Source organism: Castor canadensis, chromosome 11 (genome assembly GCF_047511655.1).
Source record: "Castor canadensis chromosome 11, mCasCan1.hap1v2, whole genome shotgun sequence".
NCBI lineage: Eukaryota > Metazoa > Chordata > Mammalia > Rodentia > Castoridae > Castor > Castor canadensis.
This window is the reverse complement of record NC_133396.1, coordinates 41,155,245-41,170,739: the sequence shown is the minus strand read 5'-3', so window position 1 is coordinate 41,170,739 and position 15,495 is coordinate 41,155,245. Positions and strand designations below refer to the sequence as shown.

The 15,495-nt window shown below is 38.1% G+C and overlaps 1 protein-coding gene and 1 pseudogene across 4 annotated transcripts in view; one reads left to right on the top strand and one right to left on the bottom strand.

Moving 5' to 3' along the window:
- The window catches only part of Myo1d (myosin ID), a 343,577-nt gene that overhangs the window by 80,448 nt on the left and 247,634 nt on the right, over positions 1-15,495 (bottom strand). The gene's annotated exons all lie outside the window — the stretch shown is intronic.
- LOC141414412 (small nucleolar RNA SNORA70) lies at positions 8,614-8,720 on the top strand (annotated as a pseudogene).

Sequence of the window (15,495 nt, the reverse complement as noted above, 5' to 3'; positions counted from 1 at the left end):
CTTTATGTGGTCCCATTTATCTATGCTGTCTCTTAGTTGCTGTGCTGCTGGGGTTTCATTGAGAAAGTTCTTACCTATACCTACTAACTCCAGAGTATTTCCTACTCTTTCCTGTATCAACTTAAGAGTTTGTGGTCTGATATTAAGATCCTTGATCCATTTTGAGTTAATCTTGGTATAGGGTGATATACATGGATCTAGTTTCAGTTTTTTGCAGACTGCTAACCAGTTTTCCCAGCAGTTTTGTTGAACAGGCTGCTCTAACTCATTTTAATAGCCATCATTTTCATACCAAAAATAGATATAGATAGTACAAGAAAACTACAAACTGATATCCTTCATCAATTTGGATGTAAAAATATTAGGAGTCTGAATCTAACAACATTTAAAAAACAATAATACATAGTGACCATGTGTTGTTTATCTGAAGCTAGTCCAGTATCCAAAAATCAATCAAGGTAACAACAGAATAAAAAAGAAAAGCTTCATGATCATCAGTTGATACAGAAAGAAGACTTAACAAAATTCATCCTCCATCTATGGTAAAATTTTTTTTTTCAGCAAACCAGGATTAGAAAACTTAGGCTAACAAATGACATTTATAAAAGTGCCATCGTTAACATCATACTTAGTGGAGAAAGACTGAAAGTTTTCTCCTGAGACTGGAAACAATTCAAGGATTTCCTCTGTCATTGCTGCTGTCAGCAACCATACTGGGAGCCCAGCAGTGCAATAAGTCAGGCTCAAGAAATTAAAGACCATACAGACTGAAAAGAAACAAATGCTCCTATTTTCAGATTATATGTTCATCGATATATAGAGAGAATCCCATGAAATCTACAAAGTTGCTCTTAGAACTAATAAAAGAGTTTAGTAAGGTCAGGGGATACAAAATCAATATAGAAAAATATTTCTATATATTTATAAGGAACAATGGGAAATAGAATAGAAATTTAAAAATAAAACCATCTACAATGACTTCAAAAACAAAAATACTTAGAGATAATCTAACAAAATTTGTACAGGAGCTATATATTGAAAACTGTAAAATACTGATGAATTCAAATTAAAATGCTAATGAAGGAAAAACCTAAATAAATGGAGAAAAAATATGTTTATAGATTAGAAAAGTTAATGTTCTTGAGATGCCAATTTTCCTCAAATTTATATATAATCACAACCAGATTTTTGGGTAGATATCAGTAAGCTGATTCTAAAATGTATATAAAAAGACAAAGGAATGAGATTAGCTATAACAATTTTGAAAAAGAGTAAGATTGGAGGACGTACAGTAGCTCATTTTAATCTCAAACTATAGCTACAGTAATCAAGAAAATGTAATTGGTAGAGGAATAAAACCAGAGAACAGAAATTTACCCACACAAATGTGACCGATGGATTTTCCACAAAGGTGCAAAGGCAATTCAGTGGAGAAAAGCTGTTTTGGACAACTTGGGAGCATTTGTACAACCATCAACAGAAATAAATATCTATTTAAGCCACACCCCTTAAAATTAATTTGAAATGGATCATGGATCTAAATATAAAACGTAAAACATAAAGCTTTTAGAAGAAAACATAAATTTGAAATTACTTTCACCAAAGGCATAGAGGTGGCAAGTAAGCACAGGAAAAGGTTGAACATCACTAGCAATCTAGGAAATGCAAATTAAAACTACAATGAGAGACCATCATAAACCTGTCAGGATTGCCAAAATGAAAACATAACAAAAGAGATCACTACCATGACAAAATGATAATATCAAATGGTGCCGAACAACTAGAACTCATACATTCTTGGTGGGAATGTAAAATGGCACAGCCATGGTGCAAACAGTATGGCAGTTAATTCAAAAAGTTAAATGTAGGATTACCATGACCCAGCAATCTCATCATTAGGTATTTATCCTAGGGAAATAAAAACTGAAGTTCAAAGTCAGGCATGGTGGTATATGCCTATAATCCCAACACTTGGGAGGCTGAGGAAAGATCTCAAGCCAGTTTGAGTTACATAGCAAATTCCAGGACAGCCTGATACATGTGGAGACACTGTCTCAAGAAAAACAAAACTCCCAAGCTTATATTTATATAAAAACTTACACATGGCTGTTTAAAGCTTCTCTATTTATGACTGCCCCCAAATGGAAGCAAGCTGAATATCCATCAATAGGTGAATGGATAAACTGTAATACATCTGTAAATGGAGTGCTATTATGCAACAGAAGGGACCAAACTAATGACACAAATTATTGGTATGCACAACATGTGTAACTCTCGAAGGCATTATGTTGAGTGAAAGCAGCCAGGCCATTTTTCTCACAGTTCTAGAATAATGGAGCTAGTCTATATTCTGTTTGTGGTGGTGGTTATTACAAATCTATGCATACGTTCAGACAAAGACCTGTAGACCACCATTATCTCCAAAAGCCAATTTTATTTACTATATACCAATAAAAATACAGCTCTCTGGTGTTTGAATCCCAAGGTATTATACTTTGGTCGACAAAGCAGAAGCTGGAGTGGTTTCTCATCCTGGGTTTGTTTTTCAATTGCAGAAAACACCCAAGTGCTACCTCCTGACAGGTGTCATCAGTTGGGGAGGCAATCAGTGTGGATGAGGTACCCACTGGTCAGTGCACACTTCTAGCACCTGGGGTGGGGATGAACCTAGTGAAGCTATTGAAGACAGAAAGCTTGTTCTAGGGGAATTTATAATCTAGTTGGCTTTGTGGAAGAGATAAATACCACACCACAGAAGAATACTATGTCCACATTTTATATTGTAAAGAAATTACAGCAGCTCTGGGTTAGATGATTTGTGGACCTGGAAACTAGAAATCAGGCTGTGGGTTGACTCAGACCCATGTTCTTTCCATCATTCCACATGCTTTTTTTTTTTTTTTAGCATGGTACTGGGGATTGAACTCAGAGTCTCATGCATGCTAAGCAAGCACTCTTACCACTGAGTTGTACTCCCAGCTCTATCATACCAGGCTGTTTCAAATATCATGCGTAAATGAACATAAACAGCATAAGTATTCCTATGAATAGATTTTCATAGAAGATGAGCTCTTAGGTTTTTAATGAATGTCAAGGTCAGTGCTTAATGCACAGAAGGGGAAATACTTAGGTAACTGGAAATCATTTAACACTCTATTGATCTTGGGCTTTCCGAGGCCATTGGTAAGACAATACAGCAATTTCTCTGTCACTTAGATATATTGCATCCAGATGACTTTAAGATTAAATTAAAAATATAATTTTCATTTTAAAAAACATTTTATGCCTCTGATGCTTTGCTCTCATTTGATTACTTTATTTGTGAAATCCAAAATTGAATTTATGCAGCACTTCATGGGAAAGCTTGATTAAAACCTAACAAAATAATAATTATAATAGCACTATCAACATATCCCGGGAGCATAAACTGTGAAGCTGGGGACAGGAGCAGGATTTCTTTCCAGAGGGCTCTCCCACCACCCAGCCCAGGGTGTGGACTTCTCTTTCTCCCCTCTATGGGGTGTCTTCACAAAACTTTATGACTGAAGATATGATTTAGAAACTTGATATTGCTGTGCAGATGCAAGGCACTGTGTAGAAATACCTTATTTAGGGAAGGGGTAGCCACAATACACAGGAGGGATTTTCTGAACAAAAAGGAAGAGGTTGCCCTGCCCTTTAGTCAATTCCTTATTTCTCACAGTTTATGGACTATGCTATGCTATATTAGGATCCATCTAAACCTTCTCCTTCTTTGCCCTTGAAGAATTGTGTAGAGCACAAAGTCTCTGACTGCACTCATCTCAATTCTCCCTGCCTCTCCTCAGGAAGAAGGCCCTAAGCCTTATATAACTGGATGAGTCTGAGGAGTCAGGGCAGAGAGGAACAGGGCACACTTGTATTTTATGCTTTCCACAATAGCTGGAATGACAGGAATGAGCCATAGCACTCAGCATTTTTCCATTGAGATGGGGGTTTTGCAAACTTTTTCCTGGTCTGACCTGGGATCATGATCCTCTTGATCTCAGTCATTCACATAGTTCGGGATGACAGGCATGAGCCACTGTGCTCAGCTTTTGGTTGAGATGAGGTCTTGCAAACTTTTTGCCCAGGTTGGCTCAAACTGCAGTTTTCCTGGTCTTAGCTTTCCAAGTAGCTAGGATTACAGGCATGAGCCACCAGCACCTGACTTTTTTTTCTTTAAAAATTAGTTAATTTATTTTTGGTGAGACTTGGGTTTGAACTCAGGCCTCAATGGTTGCAAAGCAGGTACTCTACAGCTTGAGCTATACCTCCAGCCCATTTTGCTCTGGCTATTTTAGAGATAAGGTCTCATGAACTATTTGCCCAGGCTGGCCTTGAACCATAATCTGCTTGATTTCAGTCTCCCAAGTAGCTAGGATTACAGGGATGAGCCACTGATGCCAGACTTAAAAAAATTTTTATTAGCATAAACTAATTGTATAAAGGGGTTTCATTGTGGTATTTATATATATGCATATAATGTACTTTGATCAAATTTACATCATCTATATTACTCTTTTGTAGCCCCTGTCCCTCCTTCCCCCTCCTTTTTAACAGTTTTTAGTGGGTTTCATTATGCTGTTTTCACTATATAGAAATGCACTTTGATCATATTCACCTCCTTCCTGCCACACTCTTCTTTCTCCCTATCCCTGCCCCTCATTCCCCTCCCAAACAGTCCCCCTTTTATAGTCATGTCACATTATTACAATGGCTAAATTCCACATGAGAGAAAACGTGGTATTTATCTTTCTGAGCTTGGGTTATCTCACTGAATATGATGATCTCCAGTTCTGGAAACAACATTATTTTATCATTCTTTATGGCTGGATAATACACACACACACACACACACACACACTTTCTTTATCCAATCATTGGTTGTTGGCACCTAGGCTGATTCCATAGCTTGGCTATTGTGAATAGTAATGCTATATGGGTGTGCAGGAATCTCTACTGATGTTGACTTACATTCCTTCAGATATATGCCTAAGAGTGGTATACCAGGATCATATGGTATCATATATATATATATATATATATATATATATATATATTTGTATTTATTTATTTATTTGGCAGCACTGGAGTTTGAACTCAGGGCCTCCAGCTCGCTAGGTAGACACTCTTACCACTTGAGCCACTCTGCCAGCCTTTTTTTTAATGATAGGTTTTTTCCGAGACAGGGTCTTGTGAACTATTTGCCTGGGGCTGGCTTCAAACCTTGATCCTCCTGATCTCTGCCTCCTGAGTAGCTAGGATCACAGCCGTGAGTCACCAGTGCCTGGCGGTAGTTCTACTTTTAGTTTCTTTTTTTTTTTTTCTTCTCAAGACAGTGTCTCACTATGTAGTTCAGGCTGGTCTGGAACTCTCAATTCTCCAGCCTCAATCTCCTGAATAGACAGGATTACAGATGTGTGCCACCATACCCAATCTTCTATTTGAAATTGTAAGGAAGGATGTAAGAAGAGAAGAAGGAAACATTAATTTTGTTATTTACAGAAGGAGATAAGTAAAAACATTTTATTCTTGGTATTAACAAAGAAAGATCAATTTAGATATTTAACAGAACCAATATTAAAATTAAAAAGAATCATTAGGAAAAAGAGAAAAAATACAACTTGACTGATGCAACAACTAGAATAAAGGAAACAGCACAGGAGCGCGAGAAATAGCATTATTTAAATAGCATGATTAAATTTAAGAAAAATTGTTAGTTTCTATGAGATGTGAATAGAACACAATTCCTTTATTGGATGAGAAAGACCCATAGATTAGGTAAAAAAAAAATTTAGACTGGTGTCGTGGTACACGTCTATAATTCCAGCACTCCAGAGACTGAGGCAGGAAGATTGTTAGTCTGAAGCCCGTTTGAGTCTCTCTCAAAGAAACAAACAAATCAGCTATACTCTATTTATAAAAGATGGTTCTAAAAAATATATATATATAAAGATAAAAAATAAAAGGGTGGCTGGATGTGGTGGTGCACATCTGTAGCCCTAGCTGCTTGGGAGGCTGAGGCAGGAGGATTGAGTGAGTGCAGGAATTTGAGTTCAGCCTGAGCAACATAGTGAAATCCCATTAAAAAAATACAAAAATATACCAGAAAGAAATGATGGGAATAATAATAAACAATGTAAAATCCAAGGCAAAACACACAAAACTTTTTTGTTTCATGTTGACAAGAATATAACCTTATAAAGTATTAGTCTTTATTGAATGCCACAGTACTGAAACATATAAAGCAAGGACTGTTACAGTACAAAAGAGACAGACTGAATCATTTTAGTGGTAACTCAGTCTTTGACAGTTCAAGCAGATAAAAAGCAAATGAGGCCAGAAAGAGGTTGAATAATTAAGATCTATGGAGTTAAATGGAATTTTGCCCACATTTATTATGGCCTCGTAAACATTTATACACCTTTATTATATATTAGGCCACAAAGGAACACTTTTCTCCCAATTACAAGTAGGAAATTCACTAGCCATATTCTATAACCACAGTGTACTAAAACTATAAAGTTATAAGAAAAAGTTAACAAGAAAACAAGTTTATCATCAATTTAAACAAAACTCAACCCACCTCCCTAAGCAACTTCTAGATTAAAGAAATTACAGTTGAATTAGAGACATAAAAAATGAATGAGAAACAGATTTTAAAAGTCAAACTTTTATTTACAGCCAAAACTAAATTCAGAAGAAAATACATGGACTAAAATACTCTTTTTTTGGTGATGCTAGGATCAAACCCAGGACCTTGTGGATGCTGGGCAAATACTCTACCACTGAACTATATTCTGAGCTTCAAAATAATTTAATTACTAAGTAAGAAAGAAGTGAGTTAGTTAAATGAAGAAGAGAAAAGAAGTGTAAGCAAAATAAAAAATTAATTAAAATAAAAGGAGAAGCTGATGAGTAAGAAAAACATATATGATAAATTAAAGCCTCGTTCATGGAAAAGGCCAATAAACAAAACAAGCCCTCAGCAGAGTCTCATCAAAGAAAAAACAAGGCAATTCACAAATGTCTAATGTTAGGACTGCAAAAGGGATTTACAAAAATGTTTACTTTAGCAATCATAAAAAGCCATTTGTAATTTCACATAAATACATTAAAAAGTTTGTGAAATGCATGATTTTGTAAAAATAAAAGAAAAAACCCACAAGTCACTAAAGTTGACTCAAAGAAAAATAATCAGAATTGATTCATAACTATGTTTTCTGTTGTCAGAAAAATACTTTCCTAAATATAACTGGGCACAGGTGATGTTACAGGCAAACTTTCAAGGCCCAGGTACTTAGGTAATTCTTATACTACTTAAAATATTCAAGAACATAGAAAAATATGGAAACCATCCTGATTCATTTTATTTAATTCTGGTAGCAAAACGATGAAGTACAAATGCTTGCTTGTTCTTGTGCTCTGGTACGCTTTTGGACCCTTCTCTCTCTCTCTCTCTCTCTCTCTCTCTCTCTCTCTCACACACACACACACACACACACACACACACACACACACACACACAGTTCAGATGTAAAAATCCAATAATTAACAAACTGAATCAGCTGGGTAACTAAGCATGACCAAGAGAAGGTATTTTACAAATGAAAGCATAGTTTACTAGGAAGAAACTTCAGTATAACTCAGCTTGTTGGCAGGTTACATTTTCATGTTCTCTGCATGCTTGTCCAGATAGATTTATTTTCTTGAGGTCAGTCTCTACGACTTTCATTTTTTAAGGCAAATATGAAGTTTTATTTGTGTATTGTTTTTATTTTACAATATCTCATGGTATAGAAAACAATACCCTTCTCTATAATAAGCTGTTAAATACTCAAATGTATTTATTACTACTTCCTCACTGTATTGGTCTTATGTTTTCTAACCACCTGGTAATCTTTGGCAGCAAAGTATTGTGGGCAGAGGAGAGAACAGATTCTCCATGCCACCAGCCTCGATTTTTAAAAACAGGTATAATTTGCATATGGTAAGTCCCATATTTTGGGCTGAAGACATGGCTTAAGTGGCCCCTCGCTGGCACACAAAACTCTGAGTTCAAAATGTAATGCTGGCAAAAACAAAACAAAAAAAAACAGCAACATATTTTAAGTGGTGAGGTACATTTAATAAAATTCATAGATTTTCAAGTATACAAATGATTTCTAACACCCAAATCAAGATTTGAATATTTCCATCATACCAGAGCACTTCCTCTTGCTGTTCTTTTCGATATTAGTTCTATCTCTATAAGTCAAATTGACTTAAACACTCTTGAAAGGGCTGGGTGTGTTGATACGTGCCTGAAATCCCAGCTACTTGAGAAGCAGAGATAGGAAGGTTGAGGCTTGAGGTCAGCCCAGGCAAAAGTTGTAAAATGCCTGTAATCCAGCTACTTGGAAGGCAAAGGTAGGACAATCATGGTCCAAGGCTGGCCTGGGCAAAAGCACAAGACCCTATCTGAAAAAACAAACTAAAAGCACAAGGACTGGAAGCATGGCTCAAGTGTTATAGTGCTTGCCTAGCAAGTGTGAGACTCTGAAGTTCAATTCCCAACACTGCCAAAACAAAACTGAACTAAACAAAAACAATCTTCAGCCAATTAAGCTGACCAGGTCCCTTTACTCATGAGGACCCAGTAAGCAGTGCATGCAACCTGTTGCTTGTGTGGGTTGCTCTAAGGGACCTTGGAGACAGTTTTACAATGGATGTTCATGACTCTGATTTCATGCTGTCCCTAATCTAGGCCCCAGAAGGTATGTGGAGGCCTTTGGGAAGCCCCAAGGCACAATGGCCAGGGTTCACACTGCCAGCTAATTATGTCCATCTGCACTAAGCTGCAGAACAAGAAGCATGTGACTGATGTCCTATGCAGGGCCAAGTTCAAGTTTCCTGGCCACCAGCTTTATATCTCAAGAAAGTGGGCTTTACCATGTTTAATATAGATGAATTTAAAGACATGGTAGCTGAGAAGCCACTCAAGCCTGATGGCTATGGGATGAAATATACTAATCATGGTCCCTTGGACAAATGTCAGGCCCCTGCATTTGTGAGGGCTTCCCACTCTGTTGTCCCTTGTTAATCACCTTAATCATGCTCAACAATAAGTCATACTGTACACCTAAGAAACAAAACAAGACAAAAACTCTTGCAAGCTACAAAAATTAGATCATTACTTAGACCTAGAAATTGAGGGGTCCATTGTAGTAATAATAAACTTATACTGAATTTTCTCCCTGCCCATTTTATGCTTATAGGATTATGAGAATTTTACAAAGAAAATAGCAAATCTTTAAAAGTGACATACTGTGCAAACCCTATGATGATAACCTTAAAGGAACTATTTCAATTCTTATAATAATAGAATACAGGTTTATTCAAAACTACTTGAAGACTGGGGGATGCAGCTCCGTGATAGACCAGTTGCCCAGCATGTGTGAAGTCCTGGGTTGGATTCACAAAACAACAAAACCACAAAAACAACAGTAACAACAAGAAGCAGAACTGCTTAAAATAGGTAGCTTGGAATTTAAACCATTTTGGTTACTTACTTATTTTTCTCATAGTTAGACTAATGTCATTTCATTTCTTTTAATGCACAGACAATTCTTGGTTTGCAACTTCCCAGTTTTCAACCATTAAAAAAGTTATTTTGAGGCATGACCCCATAGTTGTTGGATCTGATTCAGTCTCACTTTGTAAGACAAGAACTACCACCAAGTCCAGTGTTTTATCACTGCAAAATCATGCCTTTAGATCAGGGGCCATGGTCATAATCCACAAAGTCTACTGTACACTATCTGATTTCCCTTCATCATCCTATTGTGATACATACACTGGATTTTTTGATTTACTATTCTCTAATTTGGTTCTTTGGTTTGACTGTAGAGTTATAATATTTATGTTCTTTTGATCTTAATTAACAAAAATTTTTGACTGCTTCTTCGTGGAGAACATTGTTTTTCCATACAGAAACTTGGAAGATGGTTGCAGGATGCCGGGGACTATTTCTCACTGTGTCTCTCTGTTCGCCATCCATTGGTCTCTCTCAATCTCTCCCCCACCGCACCTTGCTCCTTCTTTGTACCTTGTCTTAACTAGATAGGAAATCTTAAGTATGCTGGCTTATCATGAAAATAATACAATGTTTAGGACGAATGAGAGTTTATTTTTTTGCAACCACCATTTAAAAGCAGCAAAGTGCTTGTGCTCTGAGCCACCATGTAAGCAGGCTGACTGTCCTTAGGAACCACGCTGTGAGGAAGACAAGCCTCTTAGAGAGGACATGTGCAGACAATCCAGTCAGCAGTCTTGGTTCCAGCTCTCTCAGCTCTGATGCCAGACAAGCGAGTGTTTGAGAGTTCCAACCACTCCAACTCACAATGGGGATTAAACTCCATTGTGAATTTCAGAGGAGGGCAAACTGAGTCAAAGCACTGAGCCACTCAGCCTCAGTGGCTGAGTAGTAGCCATAGTGTCTTCCCAGCTGAGGCCCAAGACACTGTGGAGTAGAGGTAATCTAGCCCCACTGTGCCCTTCCCCAAATCTTGGCCACAGAATCTATGACTATGAGGAAATGGTAGTTGTTTAACTTCATTCAGTCTGAGGTGGTTTGTTTCACAGTAATAGTAACTAGAACAAAAATGTGGAATGAAGAGTAGGGGCCACTGTGACAGTCCTAACAGTTGGTGCTGTCTTTGGCAAGCAGTAGAAGCTGGAAGAGCCTTGAAGAAACCCCCAGGGGAATCTGACAGATTTCCAGGAGGCAGTCAGTGAAGACCAAAAGGAAGTAAGGAAAACAGGATTTCAAGCTGGAGGAAAGGGCATGCTGGTTTATGACGGGGCAGAAAATTTGACAGCACTGTTGTTGATGGAAGGTAGAGAATAGAAAATGGACCTAAAAAGTGTGATGATCTAGATAAGGAAGTTTCTAGACAGAATAATGGAAGTGCCATCTGGCTTCTTGCTGTCTATGGAAAAAAATGTGAGGAAAGAGATGATCCTAATAAAGAATCGTTTGTCTTTCATGCAAAATTTAGAGGAAATATAAAGAAGCCCACAATTGCTGGGCTTGAAAATAAAGCTGTTTCTTATTCCCAGCTTCTCCAGATGGCAAATGATTCTCAAATTAAGAAATGGTTTCAGGGCAATAGATCAAACCCAGAGTGTTACAACCTCAGAAAGATCTAAAGCATTGCTTCAAAGAATCTTCCAGACTGATGAAAGGCTCTCTAAAGATCTTCAGTGCCCGCCTTCTGAATTCTCTCCATGGACAACAGGGCTCCAAAGAGTCTTGAGGGCCTTGTCTACAGCAGCTTACAAGGAACCCATGGTATAGGACAGAATGTTTTGCAGAGCTGTGTGGGTATGTTTTTTATTCTATGGAATAGATTGTAAATTGATGCACAGTGAATCCATCAAGCCTTCAAAGAGGTAGACCAAAGAGTTCAGACTGGACTGAAAGGAACAGAGATACTACAACATGCAGAGGATCCTGGACCACCAAGCTTCTGTGGGAAGGAGGCACGCTAAGAAGGCTAGTTGCAAATACAGATGGCCAGCAATTGTGATGTGCCTTCCTCACTTGTCCTCTTTAAACAGGGGTGTCCCATTGTGGGTACATCCTTGTCCATGGGATAGCCTGCTAGTTTAGTTTACAGGTCTTGAGATTGAACTAATTGAGGAATGGCACCTGGACAGAATAAGATGAGATCCTAGACTTCAGCCCTGAACCTGTTATCTATAAGGGATAAGACTTTTCAGGGCATCTTGGTAGGGGAATGCTTCTTTTTTTTTTGAGACAGGTTCTCAATATGTATCCCAGGCTGGTCTTGAATTTGTATTCCTCTGGTCTAAGAAAGCACTCTAATTGCAAGAAACTTCCTGCCTTCCTGGCCTGTTAATCTGCCATTGGAGGGAGTGTTTCCTAATGACTCTGGTCCCCTGACCTTGAGCTATCCCCAGCCTCAGATGAGCCCTTAAACACTGAGGAGCAGAGACAAGCCATCTGCTTTGCCCTTTCTGACTTTCTGACATAAGGACCCCTGATCATAATAAAATGATTATGTTTGTAGGTTTGTGGTAGTTTATTAGGCAGTAATAGTGACCACAGCACAGAGAAAATTTTTCTCTAAGTGCTGGGGATTGAACCCAAAGATTTAGGCATGCTGAGCACACACTCTACCACTGAGTTACACCCCAGGCCCAATAGAGAAATCTTAGTTTTGTAAATGCATCATGGAAAAAGTGTGTAGTTTGGGATAACTAAGTGTTCATCCCTTTATAAACAAATATCACTTTTGACAAATTTTTTATTTTAACATACTGGATGAGTATGTAAAAAAACAGTATTTTGGAAGTATTTTCCAGCTTTATTAAATAGTACAAAATTATTCTCTTATTTTCTTAAGGATTTAGTGTGACTGTGGTGAACATTAATCAATAAGTGTGCTTTAAAACAGATGCATCTTCAGGGCCACTGAGTCCATAGGACCATACTCCTGGGCCACATACCCTAAAAATCATACTGTTATCTATGAACCACTTGACATTTTAATGGTGAAATAAAAACCTACTACACAAAATAGGGACCTTGAGCAGTATCAAAAAATTGTCTCAGAGTCAGTATAATTGACTGCATCACAAGTGCTTGTTATGAATATTATTCAGGTCAATGAAAACAATTATAATCAACTGATTAAAGGGCTAAGTTTATAATGTTGATTGACAAGGGCTTTCAACCCTTGATTTTAACAGCTTGATGAAAGCCACTCAGTAAAACTCTTCAGTAAGTTTCCAACTCCAGTCCATCTCACTGCACTAAATAAATAATATCTCCACATCCAACTTCCAAACATCCACCATCCTGAGAGGGATCAAGGGCACCATCAAGGAGAAAATATTTGGGCTGGTGGAGTAGCTCAAGTGGTAGAGTGCCTGCTTAGTAAGTGTGAGGCCCTGAGTTCAAACCTAGTACTGCCAAAAAGAAAAAAAATTTATAGGGCTGGTGGAATGGCTCAAGCAGTAGTGCTTGCCCAGCAATCATGAAGCCCTTAGTTCAAACCCCAGTGCTAGGAAAAAAGAAAATTTATGACTTAGTCAATGTTCTCACTGAAAATGAACCTTGTACTTTAGGAAATTAAACACAAATTCCTCCAGAGAATGATGCCAGGGAAGCTGGGCCTGTCACAGTCCTCTGTTAAGTTTAAATGCTTGAGTCTTTTTTCCTTATGTTGCAAGTACCTCATTTATGGTAAGCAGATTTGGCTTTTTCAGATTTAGACAAAACTTGTCAAATCCTGTACTAGAAAGGTGGTCAAAACCTACTAGATCATGGGTAATTGTCTCATTTTTGCTGAGAATTTCAGGCCTATTGGAGGTCTCTTTCTGAGAATATCTGGCAGTTTTAGTACTGGAGTTTACCTTACAACTTGGTAAGGTAAATAGTACAATAGTTTTACGAAAAATTGAATTTTAATTCCAAAAAGACTGCTCTAAGGAAATAGTCCAAAAAAGCACTTTGTCAAGACCAAGCTATCTTGTAGAATTGAATTAAATCTCCTCTGATTATCCCACACTTTTATACACTGCAATCATCAATATGCCTGCCTATGGTGGACAGACTCCCTTTTAATTACTGCTTCAGATTTATTGTTGTGGGCTTGGGAACCAGATAATCAAATTCATCACAAAGGGTGCATGAGAAAGACAAATGGCCCCAAAGGGTATTCCCTTAGGAAAATCATACAAAGTTGAAGTGCTTAACTGTGCCCCATCTCTTTTGCCTCTTTAGGTGGTGTACAAATCTTTCCACTTATATTCTGATGGTGGCTCATTTGAGCCAGTGGCTTACACCCATGGCTTCACACTAGGGACCCTCTTGCTTTATTTGGTTTGAGATTAGCTATATAGTTTTACAAACTAGGTATCATTTGTGAAAGATTCCCAAGTGATTCCAGTTGTATAAAGCCATTGATCTAGATGGTAACTATTAAACTGGGTCCTAGTTAAATTATTTTTACAAAGATAATTGTTTAACTAATTGAATCCAGTTTTATATCTACTTTAAATTTATTTTTTCTCTCTTAAAATGCCAACTTTTCTCTCTTAAAAGACCAACTTTCCTTGTTGGTCTTGTAATTTTTTCCCTTACAAATTAATGATCCTCTCAAAGCAAAAAGATTATTAACTCATCATGTTAAATTCACTGTTCCTGTTCTGTATTTGCCAACAACTGAAACTGTGAACACCAGCTTTTGTTATTTTAGCTGTGATGAGTGATTTTTGATTCCATCCAGGTCATTTTGGATATTTGTATTATGAGACTGGATTATATTTAAATTTTCTATTTTAGTAGACCTCCATTAAAAAATGGGCCAGTAGGGAAAGGTGGTATACTACTTAACTGTTGGATAGGAATGGAAGTCCAGACTCAGTGAGGAACCTGGGCTCTGTGCTCAGCCTCCACTAGCCAATGGAGAAGGGAGGAGCACCTCTTTACCCTGTGTGTGTGTGTGTGCACATGAACACGTGTAGTAAAATTCTAGGAGTCCACCCTGGGACTCCTAGATGTTCCTAGCTGGGAAGGGTCTGGAGAGGGTTCTATTGCTGGGCAAGGGTGCAGGCCTGGGTTTTTTTTTTTTTTTACTATGACTTAGCTGGTAGAAACTGGGGGTGTTTAGTGGTTTTTTTTTTTTTGTCTCTGGTGCTTTTCTGGAAAAGGGTATTTATTGTCAAAAGGCTTTCTGATTTGTTAGGCTGCTGTTTCCTTGTCCTGTGGCAAGAGGGAACAAGTTTTTCTTCTCTGTTGTTTTCTCCACTGGTGTATGGGTTGTGAGTTTCTCCAGCACACAGTCCAATATATACAGGAGGCAAAACCCCAAAAAAGATAATAAATGTTGTTTCTTGAGTTTGAGGGCCCCAGTTGGTCCAGAAACCCCAGGTCCAGAAACCCCAGGAACCAGTTGGTTCCTCCCAGTTCTCAGAATCATTTTGTGTTTGTTTTATAATATGATGCCCAAGGCATGTAGTTGTAATTTATGAGCTGGGTAGGGAGAGATGCATCTATTCCATTTCTCTCAGAAGTGGAAGTCTGACTCTTTATCCAAGACTATGCATGCAAATAGATTAGGAAATGTTCCTTTCTGCCAGGGGAATTTACAATGAAGTTGAGAAGCCACCCTTAGGGATTGGGGAGAAGGGACTGCACATACTGGTAATCCTCAAATGTGAATGTCAAGCTCAGACTTCCCTCTGGAGCTCCAGATGGTACTTCTGGCTGTCTGGGGAAAGGACAACCTGGGGTCTGGAGGGCCGACAGGGAACACGTTTGACCTGAATAAAATGAAACTTTTCACCTAACTACTCTTCTTTGTCAGGGCTCTATTTCAATGATGTGCCACCAGCCATAGCATCCCAACCCCTGAAGTGGCTGGACTGTGTAAGGTCACAGGCTCTGGGCCTGGCACCACCTCT